The sequence below is a fragment of the Terrapene carolina genome, unplaced genomic scaffold (assembly GCF_002925995.2).
Source record: "Terrapene carolina triunguis isolate 2854851 unplaced genomic scaffold, T_m_triunguis-2.0 Scaffold69, whole genome shotgun sequence".
Classification (NCBI taxonomy): Eukaryota; Metazoa; Chordata; order Testudines; family Emydidae; genus Terrapene; species Terrapene triunguis.
In genome coordinates this window covers 35,558,289-35,573,065 of record NW_020664420.1, presented here as the reverse complement: position 1 = coordinate 35,573,065, position 14,777 = coordinate 35,558,289, and positions in this window count along the sequence as shown.

The window sequence follows — 14,777 nt, the reverse complement described above, 5'->3', positions numbered from 1 at the left end:
ACAGGCCCGCGATTGCCTATTTTGCACATGTAGCTTAATCACTCTTTAAGTGCCCTGCAGTTTTTAGGATTAGAAGGCGCTGGGATCATCAGTTTTCTTCATTAATGTTCAGCCATTTTAAGAGACAAAGTAATTTAAAAAGAAGTGGTGGAAGAAATTTAAAACTTGTTATGGGGCATATTCATCTGGGGAACTTAACGCCAGGTCTACCTTTATGTGCCCAGACCTATGCTTTTGTTCAGGCAACACTCCCCCTTACTTCAAATGCAATGTTTCCAGCTTAGAAAGTGCTGGATCATTCCTAAAGTTGCACTCCTGAAATGAGCTCAGCATGAGCATCAGTGCCAATGTGGTTCTTCAGAGTTACAGGAGGAGTCCGTTTATAATGGAGCCCACTACAAGAAGCAGGACCTACATTTGTTCTTTACTTTGGGGTATACAGTGTGAATGTGATCAAGCTGGAGAACAATCAACTCTCAAGCCAACCTGAAAAGGGCAAGGGGCATCTGGAATACACTTGTACTATCTCTTGACTCTATTAGTTTTGACAAGATGGGTCTTCTTTCTTCCTGTATATAACATCTGATATTGATGCCTGGCTTATAAAGGGAAATTGTTTTTGAATTCATGAAGTTGTGGGAGGTCCAAAGGAGTGAAGAATAAATTATAGGCAAATTGGTTATTTGCAAACTTCACCTGGAAAATTGTCCTCTATAGCTATCATAGATTTTAGATCATAAGTATTTTAATATTAATAAGTATTATTTGATCTTGTACAAACGCTCTTATGGGTTTTCCCCACAGGACAGGACAAGAAGTAATGGGCTTAAATTGCAGAAAGGGAGATTTAGGGTAGGCATTAGGAAAAAACTTCTTAACGGTAGGGTTAGTTAAGCACTGGAACAAATTATCTAGGGAGGTTGTGGAAGCTCTGTCAATGGAGGTTTTAAGAATAGGTTGGACCAAAAACCTGTCAGCGACGGTCTAGATCAGTGGTTCTCAAAGCCGGTCCACCACTTGTTCAGGGAAAGCCCCTGGCGGGCCGGGCTGGTTTGTTTACCTGCTGCGTCTGCAAGTTCGGCCGATCGCAGCTCCCACTGGCTGCGGTTCGCCGCTCCAGGCCAATGGGGGCGGTGGGAAGCGGCGGCCAGCACATCCCTTGGCCCACACTGCTTCCCGCCGCCCCCATTGGCCTGGAGCGGTGAACTGCGGCCAGTGGGAGCCGCGATCAGCTGAACCTGCGGACGTGGCAGGTAAACAATCCGGCCCTGCCCGCCAGGGGCTTTCCCTGAACAAGAGGCGGACCAGCTTTGAGAAGCACTGGTCTAGATAATACTTAGTCCTGCCTCTCAGTTCAAGAGACTAGACTAGATGACCTACTGTGATCCCTTCCAGTCCTACATTTCTATGATTCTATGAAAATAGAAAGTACCAGGCAAGCACTGGAAAGTAAACTAGATTGTTAAAGTATTTTCAGTTTTAATAACTTAAGGTATTATTAATAACATAGCTCTGGACATTTAAAACACCAACACAATATAGCATTCCACTTATTAAGCCAATCTGGATTCTTTTTCTGTTTACCCTGGCTTCCTCTAACACTTCCCCCTCCATGACCTGCCCCCGCAAAGAGTTTTTTGGGTTTATCCACCTGTTGTCTTATAAAATATAGAGCGTGTAGAGTATGAGAAGCCCACTCACTCTTCTAGGCTTTAGGGATTGTTTTTATTTCAAAATGTACATGTTGCCTAGCACAAAACAATGGCAAACAACACATTCCAAGGATCTGCCACCAATAATTAAAGGAATCCTGGGACTCAAAGGTTATTAGATTTCAAGGAGCTTCAGAAAGTTCAAATTTTTCCTGTGTACACTATCCCTTATCAGTATAAGCAACAGCTGCTTGCAAAATAGCTTTGGCCTGTTTGTCTCAAGCCTTCCTAAGGATCTCCATAGATTTTTCACAGTTACCACCCCAACCCCACAATTCACTCTACCTGCACAGCACCCTGTTGAAGTCAATGGGGCTCTACATGGGCACAACGGTTAATTTCAGGACTGGGGACTTAGCTTTCATTTTACTAGCGGTTTCTTGCAAAGTGACACTCTTGCCTAATACATTTTAAAGAGTTTTCTCTACTACAAAGTAGAGTCCTGCAGCAGGACTGGGATCCTGGCGGTACTGCAGGACCCACTGCCATAATAGCAGGAGCAGGATTAACAAAATAGTTCAACACAGGGCTCTACTACAAAGTTCACTGTAATTGTAGGATGTGTGTAGTACTATATTAAGAAAATGCTACAGGACCTGCTGTCTTCTTGCATTATCTGCGTAATGGGTGCATGGGGAATCTCACACTGCCAAGCTGCCTAAGGTAGAGAACAATCAGGCGGATTGGGGGTTTGACTGCAGAGATTTTCAACATAGTTTTATCTTCATTATCGCCCCACCCTGTATGCCTGGCAATGGACCCTCGTGACAACAAAGAAAAGCTGGAAAAGCAAGCAGCTTAAGTTCCCTTTGGCTAAGGAGGGAAACATAGATATGGTGAGTAGTAAACTGACCTCACTAGAGAAACTCAGCAGTATGTCTTCTCATTCAGTCATCTTTCCTCAGCTGACCAGGATGACATGATTTGGCAAGAGGCTATATTATTACTTACAGATAGGCCTGGGAGGGTTACCTTTTTAATCAGCAAATGTTGGTAAAAGTTGATTTCATTGCACACACATACACAAACAGACAAAAAATATTTCCATTGATAATAACTGAAATTTACAGATACACAAAGAAAGAAAAATGTTGCTTGAGAACTTAGAGTTTGATTTAAGGCTATTTCCTTTGGATATTTTGACATGTGATGTTGACAATTTGTGTTTTAGGAGTTATAAAGCTTTAACTTTTTGAATCTCAGGGTCTACTGTTATAAATAATTGTCGAACTCCCCACATTATCGCCTCCCACAATAATATCCCACAACTATGAAAATTTAAAACAATAAAAAAAAATGCTTATAAATAAACAGATGTTATCTGTCAGTTATAAAAATACAATTGAATTCTGCCAAGCCTACTTATAGAGCACCACAGATGTGCATGTACATTACACAACAGACAATGATAGAATCCCTGCCCCTAAAAATGTACAGTCCAAAGCCCTGATCAGACATGCCCACGATAATTCCATGGCTTGTTTTGGAATCAAGAATAGAAACAGAGCAGCAAATTCTCCCCTTACACTATTTATCTCCATTAACTTTAATGGAGTCACAGTGATATAACTATGAGGAAAATATGATCCTGAAAGTTTCAAACATAACCTCCTTCATCAGTGAAAAATGAACTACAAGGAACACTGTGACATGAAACGGGCTGACCTTCATGTCACAAACTAATCATGTCTTATGCTATATTCTTCATTATAATGATATCACACAACATTTGACAGAGTTAAAGAGAAGTTAGTTTCCTATCCACCGCCACATGTCCCTGAAGTTATCCAAATTTACTGTCTTATCGAAACAAGAGAGGGGGAGAAATTTGTAGAAGATCAAATAAACAGGATTGGATTAAATTCAGACCTTATGTAAGCAAGTGCAACTCCATTTGGCATTAAGAAGAAACCATTACTAAACTATCTTACTTTGCATTTCCAGAATATCTTTCCTCTGAGGATCTATAAGTTCTTTACAACCATTAAGCCTCACAACATGCTAGTGAAGTATGTGAGTGTTGCTATATGCATTCTCTAGCTGGGTAATAGCTAGGCCTTATCCACCTCTGATAAGTGACATGTCCAAGATCACACAGCAACTCAGTATTAGTCAGGCACAGACTCTCAGAAGGCCTGATTTCTCATCCCCTACTTTGACTGCTAAATGACACTCCCTTCAGGCATGTCACTGAAACATATGACACTTAGATGATTGAGCTGCACTATTTCCATGTGACCACATCTGCAAAAGATATTGGGGGACTTGTAATGCAAAACTATCTTGATAGATGTGATGAACACAAAGTTTACTGCTGTCAGGATCATGACAAGAGTCGTCAGGACTAAGGGTCAGAGCAGGGTCAAACATAAGGCTAAGAGTAGCAGAGGATTTCATAGTTAAGCTCCAGGCTGTGGTTGATACCAAGGATCCAAGTCTGAGTCAGGCATCAGGGGCCAGAACAGGAGATGAGGTCCAAATTAAGGCAAGGTGAAAGCCAGGCATTCAAGAGCGGAAATGAATGTGGCAGCTACAGAAGACCCATACTGCTGACTAGACACTTCCTGGATCACCCTTTGGATTTATAAAGGGCAGGGAGCCAATCAGAAGTCATGAGGCTGCTGCCTGGCAAACCCCTTGAGGAGGGACATTCTGTGATTTGTGTTTGCAGCAGGTCATGGAAAGTGGAGCAAAAGCTAATTACAGCTACCCTTGGGTAGCAGCACGCAGCTGTTTGCTGCCTAGTTGCTCTACAGGCCCATGTTTGAGACCCCCTGGCCCTTATGGGTACTCTCCTTCCCTGAGCACCGGTTGCTGGTCTGGGCCTTGTCTAGGCTGTCATGAGGTCAAGGCCATAGACTTGGAACAGTGGCTCCCAGGATCACTCTCTTGGCCCACAGCCCTCCTCGCCTACAAGGTACCAGAGGGAGCTGCATTTGATTTTTGAGTCCAGCATCTTGTGGACCTCATAATTGTCATGTCCTTGGACCCACATTGGAGGGGGCAGTGGTTGGACCCAGTGAGTGAAGGGTTTCTCAATGTAGGGTTTTAGCAAGGATATGTGGAACACTAGGTGGATTTTGAGGGATCTGGGTCATTGAAGTCTCATGGTCAGTGTGTTGATTACCTGGCTGATGGAATATGGCCCGTGGTATTGGTAATCCAGTTTACAACACAGACAGTCGATGCAGGGGTGTTTGACTGAGAGCCCCACTTTGCCCAATGGTGAATGCCAGGCCTTCCCAGCATCAGCTGTCAATGTGCTGCTCGTAATCTTCCTTGGCCTGTCCTGATGTGCCTTGAGTTCTTCTTGGATCTCGTGGATCAGGCGCACCCAGTCGGTGGCTGCAGGATTGGTGGAGTTCACAGGTACAGCCAGCTGGAGACGGGGGTGGAAGTCACAGTTTGCATAGAACAGACTCTGCCTGGTGGAGACATGATCAGCATTGTAATAAGCAAACTCTGTGTGGGGTAGGAGGCTTGACCAGTTGTCCTGATGGAAATTCATGAAGCAGTGCGAATATTTTCTAACACTCAATTCGCTCATTTGGATTGACAATTAGTTTGTGGGTAAGCATGGACCCTGAGCAATCATAGGGTTTCACACCAACACGGTGACACAAACTGCAGACCCCAATCAGTTGTGACTCGCTTCCAGAGTCCATGGAAACAAATGACATGAGTCATGAGGGGCTGAGCCATTTCTTCTGAGGAAGGTAGGTGCACACTGTGGACAAAATGGGCCATTTTTGTCAATTGGTTGACCACAGTGAAGGCTACAGTGTACCTGTTAGACACATGGAGCTTTACTATGAAGTCCTGGGTAATGGTTGCCCAGGGGTCCGGAGGGGCTCTCAGAAGGCATTAGGGTGCTGAGGGCATTTTATTGCAGCATATTGGTGCAGGCACATGTCTCACAGGAATCAACATACAAGTGGATTGTTGTGCTCATTCAGGGCCACCAGCAGGAGCGGGTGGTCACATAGAGGGTCTTGAGGTGACCCAGATGTTCTACTAATGGCGAGTCACAACAGAACCATAGTACCTCTAACGGAGGGAGTCCTGGCAGAACATACAAACAGCCCTGGACATAAAGAAAGCCATCTTGGATCTGGTGTTGCCCTTGGCTTGCTGCCTCAAGTTCTTTGGGAAGCTGCTCTTTCCCTGCAGCTGAGCAGATCAGTGACATGAGGTCTTGGGTAATCGTGGCAACCAGGAAGTTCCGGGGCTTAAGAATGCCTGGGGACTCAGCATGTATTGGCTGGTGAGGTATTCCCCTTTTCAGGACAAGGCATTGGTAGTCTTGTTCTGGGACCCTGCAAGGATGGTGATGGTGAAATTGAAGCCTGTGAAGAACAGGGCCCAGCACAGCTGCCTCTGGTTCAGTGCCTTGGCTCAGTGGAGGCATTACATTTTTAGGATGCATGTAAAACTGTATTGGGTACCAAGCACCCTGTAAATAGTTGTACCAGTGGTGCCACTCTTTGAAGGCTACTTTGATAGCTAGAAGGTGAGGAGTCGAAGGGGTGTTTTCTTCAGTCCATAGTGTTGCCAATTTTGGTAGGACATATTCCTGGAGGTTTTATCAAATGACATAATCGTTAATTAAAAACGAATCTTTAATTCCTGGAGACTCCAGGACAATCCTGGAGGGTTGGCAACCCTATCAGACCAACCTCCTCTACCAGGCCTGAGTTTGGTTTCTCCTGAACTGAGTCATGCTGGAGCTCATGATGGGCAGTTGGTGAGAGTGTGGCCAGATCCTCCACAATAGAAACACAGTCTGTGGCAACAACATTGCTCTTTTTCCCCAGGGGTCACATGGCGATGGGTAGTATCCAGGTGCATTGGTTCAAGGTCCAGGTCAGAGATGGGAACCAAGGGGCACCAATTGGGAGTGGCCTGGACCCACTTCTCTCCTCAAGTCACTCATGGAGCCTATTGTCAATGTATAGGACAAGGTCAACCAAGGCATCTAGGTTGGTCGGAGCCTCCACGTGAGTTAGCTCATCCTTAATCTCCTTGTGTAGTCTCCACCAGAACTTGTTGAGTAGGGCTGCTTCGTTCCAATCAGTGTCAGAGACTAGTTGCTGAAAGTGGGCAGCTTAGGGGGAGGATGGTCCCTGCCTGGCTAGAGTTTGCTCAGAGACGTCTCTGCTGAATGGGCACAGGAGGGAAAATCATCAAATATGGCACAAAAATGCCTAGAGAAAGCCATCCCAGTCAGACAGAGCCAGGCTCGCTCATTCCAGCAGGGACAAGACCCAGTTCAATACATCTCCCATTAGGAGGCTAACACTGAGTACTACTTTTGCTTGGTCAGTGGGGTAGGACCAGCAGGAGGCATTGGTTGTTAACTCCCCCTGAATTTTTGGCAGTCCCTGTTAAAAACCTTCTTGGAGGTGGTCTGGGGGCCTTGATCCAGATAGGCAGCTGCAGTGTGTGCCCATATGCAGTGTCATCCTGCAGCTGGGCCGCCTGCTCTCAAAGCATCAGGTTATCCGCCACATGCTGTGCCAGTCGGGCCTGCAGTCCCACATTTTCATCATGGATTGCCAGTGAAGAGCCTGGTTCTTTGTTGTGAGTTGCAATAATTGGGCTCGAAGAGTGAGGAACTCTTCCTGAGAGTGGGCAGCTCATTATCTCCAGTACCCTCTGGGGTATGCTGGGCAGGGAGTGACCCACTGCCTGCCTGGTGCCCCAAGGTAGGCCTTCACCGTAGGCTAGGCAAACTGTCAGGATCCTGACAAGGGCAGTCAGGACCAAAGAGCAGAGTCAAACAGAGGCTGAGAGTAGCAGAGGAGTTCATAGTCAAGTTCCAGGCTGGAGTCGATACCATGGATCAGAGTCCAAGTCAGGTTTCAGGGTCCAGATCAGGATGCAAAGTCCAAGTGAGGAGTTTAAGTGCAGGAATAGTCACAGCTGGTATAGGAGATCCACAGTGTTGCCTGGACACCCCTGGGATTCATATAGGGCGAGGAGCCATGAGGCTGCTGCCTGTCAGACCCCTTGAGGTGGGACTTCCTGTGGTCTCTGTGTGCAGTGGGTCAGTGCGTAGTGGAGAGGGAGCTGGTTAGAGCTGCCAGAGAAAGAGTAGTGTGCAGGTGTTTGCTGCCTGCTCGCTCTGTAAGCCTGGGTTTGAGACCCACTGGGTCTTGGAACTGCCCCCCGAACTAGCAGCCTAGCTAGAGCATAGCTTTCATAGTGAGAACAGAGTGATGAGGAAAAGGAAAGTGTCTGGATAAAATAGGGTGATCACTTGGCTAGTATTTGACCAGCCTGGACAGTTTTTTTTTAATGGATTTGCCAGTTGCCAGAAAAATAATTTAATCTGCCGGGTTTTTTTTTACGTGGGTCTAAAGATTTTCATTATTATCACAATACACTGGGATATCTATTGTGAAAAGTTTCTGTGTCCAGTGAAAGATGCTGCAGTGTTCCCACGTCCACAGTTTAAGTGATAACAGATCAAAATAGTTGAAAATACAGCAGCTGTCTGCCCACCAACACCCAAGCGCACCGGGCATGTGTGTGTGAGAGGGGTTGAGTCATGTGAGAGTGAGGAGTTCTTTGATGTTACCAGTCTTATCTGTATGTGTTATCTCACTAGATATGATAAGTGGCTGTTGAAGTGGGGGAGTTGCAGAGTTGCCTTGTGGTTGGGGGTTGGGGTTATGGCGGGTTTGCCTTGTGGGGGGTGGGGATGCCAGTTTTTTTGCATTTCAAAGGATAAAACAATAAGCATTTTGCCAGTTCTGAACACATTACCTGTTTTTTCCATGATCCTGCAGCTTCAGACTAAAATTAATGATTAAGAAAGATACATATTCTAATTAAACCTATGTCCAGTATTATTGTCACTAGCCAGTTACTATGTGTTCAAATGACTACGGGTGGGAGGTTTTAGTGTGCTGCTGTGCATTAGCCATCAGGTCTTTCTTCTGTAACTATTTGCATGTGCTTAAATTAGTGGCCTAAATTCCATCTTTAATAATAGGACAAATGTCATCTCTCCAAAATATAAGGAATGAGTGGTAAGAAGTGGAAGGGTCTCATAATCTTGTTCTGGCAATAGACATGGCTGGGCATGCGCATGGTTAATATTCCTAATTTTTCGAGGAAACCTCAGTGCCTTTCCGATCAGCGGGTTGACGACATCAGTATCCAGTAGGAGGTTAAAGTGCTAGTCTCCACAAAGATCATCCAAAGTTTGAATAATGGCTGATCAATCAGTACAGCTGTTTACATACTGTAAGAAGTACCCCTGCACAGCTTCTATTTTTGGCAGTCCATGTATCTGAGGGCATAGGTCCTTTGAAAGATCAAGATTCAGGACTGTTCTGTACAAGAATTTTGTCCTCATCAGGACTCAATTAATGAACATTTTTTGTTTCAATATCATTAATATTGTTGCTGGTGTGATTAAAGTCTGATTGGGGCCATGTTTAAGCCCACTGTCCTTGACCAGAGGGAAGGGCCGAATATTTATTGTCCTACTTTTAGCCAGAGAAGCTGACAGCACCGTCCTGTATTTACTGATTTCCTTTTCTAGTATCTTAGATTCTAAATAAGCCTCATATTTGGATGGGTCACAGATTGGCCACAAAGAGAATGAAGCTGCTGCTGGACTCGGAGGAGAGGACTCTTCTAACGGGCAAGGAGGATGCTGGGATGGGGGCCTCATTCCACCTCATTTTAGTGAACTGTGTCTTGACAAGTGTTTAAAACCGCTCAAAAAGTAGAGCAATAGCATACAACACAAGCTGCCACTGCTGCTATCTTTTATTGCTTCCTAGCCATTGATTTCACAACACCAATTGGCAGCAGCATGAGGATGAGTCATACGTACGTTCAGTCCAGTGGCTGGCTGACTGCAAGTCAAAGGTCAGATTGACTAGTGATTATTGTACTTGAAATGTGTTTGGGGAAAAGGAAAGGTGGTTAAGGTCTAACTTTGCTGTTGTGCACATGCAGTACACCACTCCCCCCATGCTTTCTCACATAGTCTCTACCTGTTCTTTGGTCCTTTGGCTCCTATTGTTTAGTGTGGAGTGTTGCCATTTATCTGCTCCTTGCCTACTTGGCATAAATTGCACTATGCCTACCAATAGCATTGCTGCTTAATGCCCAGTTGATTAATGTTGGCACTTGAGCTGCTGGGTCTCTGATTTATTGACTTAGAGCAATGTACTGTAGTCCTCTGGTTTTATGAACATCGATCTTATGACGACTAGTTACATGAGCCATTTTCCTGCCACCAAAGTCATCTTTCTTCCCCTGAATGTGACTTCAATCCTTCAGCCAATGTTCAAGCAGTTGTACAGGTTTGAAAAGAGAGATTTGATAGCAAAGAAAAGATGCAGTTCTCTCAAAGAAAAATCAGGCAGACTGTAGACCTTTGTTACCATTCTTTATGTACACTACCATTGAACAATTTATTAATGGATGCATCGATCTACTGTAATTTTGAGCTGTTCAATTTTATGAACTTTTTGATTTTATGAAGTCCTCAATCCCCAATTAGTTGCTATATAGGGGTTCTACTGTATAGGAAAGAAAATTCACTTAATTGCATCAGTGTTTGAACCAGGGGCATACACAGGTTAGCTTTAGGGAAGGAAAAATGGACAGGAAGAAGGGTTAAGGGGGAGGGACTAGTCCCACAGTATCATCCTTCAGCGTGCTTTATTGAGCATGTGCAACTTCCAGAAATCACACGGTGTATAATCTTTTAATCTGAAGGTTTCAACAAATGAAGGGTTTACCATTTCTTCCTTTTCTGGGTTCATAAACTCATGGAAAAGGGACTAGTGTGGAGGACTCGCTCATGTACCTTATTTTGCACAAATCAGACATTTTGTGGGGGAGGGGAGGTTGGCATTCCACGAGAGAGAGAGAGAGAGAGATCAAAATGGAAAGGCAACATCTTTGCAAATTTCCATTGTCTGCCAAGGACCACATCTACACAGTCCAGAAATATGCTTAACCAAAATCATTCCAATAGCTGACAAAATATTCTGTGGTTCAAGATAACACCATATAAGTTTACATCCTGAAGTTGGATCTTGTGGAAGTTCATTGTTTAGAAGAGAAGCTTGTGTTAATGTGTTCTGGTAGAAGAAATGAGAGAAGTTTGCTGTTTCCAGTTTTAGCAGAAGGGAACTGCAGTGTGTGTGATCAGTTTAAAAACCCAACCAGACTCAATACTGAGTGGAATAAAAATTTAACAGTAGCCCATAGTAAATATTTTAAATAATAATCTCCAATACATGTTTGCGATGATTTGGGGAGTCTATCTATATACAGCCTGTGAATTTTGGTTGATTTTATGATATTGCTGCATCACTGACTACTTCAAAGAAAATCCCCAAACAGGGGAATAAAAGGAAAGAGGTGACAAAGCGGAGGTTTAAAAAGAATAAGGAGGCTTGGGGCAAGGGAGACGAATAGAGGGGCATGCTTTTGTCCTTTTTGATGGCAAGATCAGCTGAAGTAGGACAATGAGAGAGAGACTCTCTCATTCAGAGGAGAAACAATGTGCAGGATGTGGGATCCTGAATACTCTATAGGACTCTGATCAAATCCCAAACAACCTTCAAAAGTGGGGAGGTAATTGGGGCAGGGAATGACATACAGGTGTTTTTGTCTAGATCTGTATATCGCTTGTGCTAACGTAGAGTGTGTTAGAAACCCTTTACAAAGCCTGTTATGTGCTTCAAATAGCACGTGTCTCTGGCGAGAGAAGCTGTAAACCAGAGTGCCCACAAGGTTCGAGTTCTGCTTAAGCTACTGGAGTGTTTTGGGGGATCACCACAAGTCACCTAGGTGCCATGGGCAACTGGATTGCAAGGTCTGACTTCTGAGGAGGAATAACAGTCAGTGTTTATGCCCAGGCAGTAGTCCAGAGAGGCCAAAGAAAGAGATGGTTTCGGTAGGCTCCAGGATTAAGGGAAGGTTATGAGAACATGGGTCCAGCATCATGGGACCCAAATCATGGGATGCTGGTGAGGGTCCAGTAATGGGAGCTCTACTAGGGCTGTGAAAACATTAATAACTATTATTATTTGCATGCTGTGATTTCTGGAGGCCCCAGTATGCAATTATAATTTGCACTATTTGTGCAAATTCTAGAATGGAACATTTACTATGGATAGAACTGTCACCTGACCTCCCCAGATAAGGTTATACACCTTCAGACGTCTGGATTTTTGTTTTGTTTTTTTTTGTTTTGAGATGGAAAGGAAATCTTGATTGTTTTTCCCAAGTCCACCCTCTTTTACAAAGTAGAGACAATTAGACATTTCCCACTAGCAAAGTCTGGAAGAAAACAACATTGAGAATGACTTTCCCCCCCCTTTTTTTCCTCATTGTTTTTTGTAGATGATTGTGTTCATGCTGCTTGGTTAAATTTGGATACAGGGGATGAAATACTGGCCCCACTGAAGTCAATGGCAAAACCCTCATTGACGTCAGTGGAGCCAGGATTACACTGAAGGTATAGGGAACAGGCTTATAACTCATGAATCTTACATTGATTTTGCAGTGTCACTGATCTAAGATAACTACAATTTTTGGTGTCATTATATGCACGATAGTACTTCAGAGCTCTTCAGTGGCTATTGTCACTTCACTAAGTTAGAAGAATAACTAAGAATGAGTATAAATCATAAGCTAACTAGCTCCCTTCACCAATATGCACCTTCAATTCTCCTCTATAAAGTGGGGAACAAGCACACTGTAGGAATCAGTGATGTAACTTGTTGAATTAACTTCTCAAAAAGTCCTTAGTGAGGCCTCGACAAATAAAATGCAGTTTCAAAACAATCTTTATTCTGTTTGAAGACCTAGTACAATTTTTAAAGCAACTTAAAAACAAGACACAGCTCCATCAAATCTATAGCTTGAACAAAATTTCAAGGAGGCACATTTTTATTATTGCCTTGTAAAGGCAATTTACAACCCATCCTACCTTCCATCTCCTCCAAGACCATTTTTTAAACAAAGTAATTTTAATGTTTTAAAGACATTTAACAGAACAGAGCTTTATTTTTTAAAACAAGAATACAAAAAATAGCAGCATCTTGGGCAGCTAATGCAGTCTCATAGGGACAAGTGCAATGTAACTATCAACTCACACACCAGTCCAGTTTAGCCTTCTATGATAGTAATATTTAATATTTTTTTTGTACAGAATGTTGCATTTTGGAACCTTGTCCCATGGGAGGCATTGTGCGTTGAGCTGCCCATTTCTAAAGTGACCCTGAAGAAAAATAATATCAGGATTCACTTTCCCAACTGAATACCATGCATAGCAAAAGCACTGTGTTATAACCGGCAGAAGGATTTCCCAATCAGAAGGATTTCCCAAGCATTATGGTTCATTGCCAATTACAAGACAAAGCCACTCCTTTTCTACAGAACAGCTGGCATTAAACAGAAGATTTGGCTTTACAGATTTTTTGATAGATAAGTGAACCATCCAGATGAGTTGTTTTTAAAAACAGAACTACACAATCTTCTCACTTTATTTGGAAACAACTTTCACCTAAAAAGTTGTGTGTGTATGTGTGTATTTTTAAACAAAGAAATGAGTGACAGCATGTGCTTGATTGAGCAAAATGACTGTTTGGTGAAAGATGCACCTAGATTATGATCCATTCTCACCCCCCCCTCCCCAAATCCAAGCTTCAGTTTAAAGAAACAATAATTTGCTTTCTCTCACTTTTCTTGTGGTCACATGTACATCTACCTTTCAGCAGCCTTGTAAAAAGTACTGCGGCAACTCAGAGACTTAAGTATTCAAAAACTTTCATCATATTAGATGGAAAAATTACCGCTGAAATGACATTAAAAGCACCATGTTTCTTCTGTTATATCAACATATCTTTGTTTCATGTTCATATGAAGTTTGAGTTTCCAGGTATATTAAAGCTGGTTTAGTTCAACCAAAGTGAGTGGATCATACAATATATGAAGGACATAAACCTCAACAATTAAAAAAGGTGTTTGGCAAAGCTGCAGTACTGTACAACTCACTTTGCAGAGTCCACGCATGGACTAGGCACCACATCAAACCAACTAAAGCCCTATTTTGAGGGTTTAAATGATCCTTAAGTAGTGCATAGACCTTGTGCAGGCTAAATTTCACCTTAAGATGCCTTAATGAAAAAATCTTCTCAGCTTTGTGCTTGTTTGTCCTTGTTTGTGCAAGAGAAGACAGGGGCCTGATTCTCACATATACTAGTTTTTCTCCACCGTAAGCACAGATCCTCAGGTAGTGTAAATCGGCCTAGCACCACTGAAGGCAATGGAGCAACCCAATGTATCCCAGCTGAGAACTAGGCCCACTGACTTCTGTGGACATGAGAGGAAAGTCAGGTCCCAAATGTCTAATCACTACCTCCTTTCCCGAAAAGTGTTTTAAGGGACACATCAATCCAGGCTATATACATTTTGCCTAAAGAAAATAAATGTAATACTTTTCCTCCAACATGTTTAACATTTTTAATTTTTGTTTATCCTTACAAGGATATTTTGACATAGTATGAAGGTTGCTTAACTGCTGTATACTGGATGGATTTGAATTTTGAGCTCTGTTGAATGACATTTAAAGCAGAATAATTGGTGAAGTAAAGGAAAGGCATTACAAAAAACAAATTCAGATTGTCTCACTCTGAGAAGTCTGCCTGGGAAGGAGAGATGAACTGTAGGTTTGTATAACTGGAAAAAAAGTTCAGAATGATTTTGAAATTTTAATTGTCCTGAGACATTAATGATGGTTGAGCTTTGCTCCCTGATACGTGAAAGATTAGCTTCTGGTAAGATAAAATACATTCCACAGAAAAGCAAAGTCAACAGGCTAAAAAAACAAAAACAAAACAAAAACCTCACAACATCAGAAATGAAGAGGTAATGTAGAAATAAACCACAGGTGACAAACTAATTGCCTAACAGTATTTCTAAAAGGTAAAGATTTCTAAATAAGTACTTAATACTTCATTTTAAGAGATGTACCTTTTTGAAAGGAGGGGCAATAATCAGAGAACTCAATGAGATTTATTCCTG